This window comes from Chrysoperla carnea, unplaced genomic scaffold (assembly GCF_905475395.1).
Source record: "Chrysoperla carnea unplaced genomic scaffold, inChrCarn1.1, whole genome shotgun sequence".
Lineage (NCBI taxonomy): Eukaryota > Metazoa > Arthropoda > Insecta > Neuroptera > Chrysopidae > Chrysoperla > Chrysoperla carnea.
The window spans coordinates 9,097-10,612 of NW_025408313.1; positions in this window are offsets into that span (position 1 = coordinate 9,097).

Here is a 1,516-nt window from a genome sequence, read left to right on the forward strand (position 1 = left end):
ATTTATACTTAGTCCTGTCATAAACAATCTCTATGTATACATTTTGACTTACTTGGATCAAAATTTCAATGATTTGTATAGTCATGACTCTTATGTTGAAAAATCGAAAATTTTCAAAAAATGTTTTTTCTATCGCAAAATGTCAAATTTGATCATTTTTGGCTAATTTATACTTAGTCCAGTCATAAACGACCTCTATGTATACATTTTGACTTACTTGGATCAAAATTTAAATGATTTGTGCAGTCATGACATTCTAGTTGTAAAATCGGAAATTTTCAAAAAATGTTTTTTCTATCGAAAAATGTCAAATTTGATCATTTTTGGCTTATTTATACTTAGTCCAGTCATAAACGACCTCTATGTATACATTTGGACTTACTTGGATCAAAATTTCAATGATTTGTATAGTCATGACTCTCATGTTGAAAACTCGAAAATTTTCAAAAAATGTTTTTTTCTATCGAAAAATGTCAAATTTGATCATTTTTGGCTTATTTATTCTTAGTCCAGTCATAAACGACCTCTTTGTATACATTTTGACTTACTTGGATCAAAATTTCAATGATTTGTATAGTCATGACTCTCATGTTGAAAAATCGAAAATTTTCAAAAAATGTTTTTTCTATCGAAAAATGTCAAATTTGATCATTTTTGGCTTATTTATACTTAGTCCAGTCATAAACGACCTCAATGTATACATTTTGACTTACTTGGATCAAAATTTCAATGATTTGTATAGTCATGATTCTCATGTTGAAAAATCGAAAATTTTCAAAAAATGTTTTTTCTATCGCAAAATGTCAAATTTGATCATTTTTGGCTTATTTATACTTAGTCCAGTCATAAACGACCTCTATGTATACATTTTGACTTACTTGGATCAAAATTTAAATGATTTGTGCAGTCATGACATTCTAGTTGTAAAATCGGAAATTTTCAAAAAATGTTTTTTCTATCGAAAAATGTCAAATTTGATCATTTTTGGCTTATTTATACTTAGTCCAGTTATAAAGGACCTCTATGTATACATTTTGACTTACTTCGATCAAAATTTCAATGATTTGTATAGTCATGACATTTTAGTTGCAAAATCGAAAATTTTCAAAAAATGTTTTTTTCTATCGAAAAATGTCAAATTTGATCATTTTTGGCTTATTTATACTTAGTCCAGTCATAAAGAACCTCTATGTATACATTTTGACTTACTTGGATCAAAATTTCAATGATTTGTATAGTCATGACATTCTAGTTGTAAAATCGGAAATTTTCAAAAAATGTTTTTTCTATCGAAAAATGTCAAATTTGATCATTTTTATCTTATTTATACTTAGTCCAGTCATAAACGACCTCTATGAATACATTTTGACTTACTTGGATCAAAATTTCAATGATTTGTATAGTCATGACATTTTAGTTGCAAAATCGAAAATTTTCAAAAAATGTTTTTTCTATCGAAAAATGTCAAATTTGATTATTTTTGGCTTATTTATACTTAGTCCAGTCATTAACGACC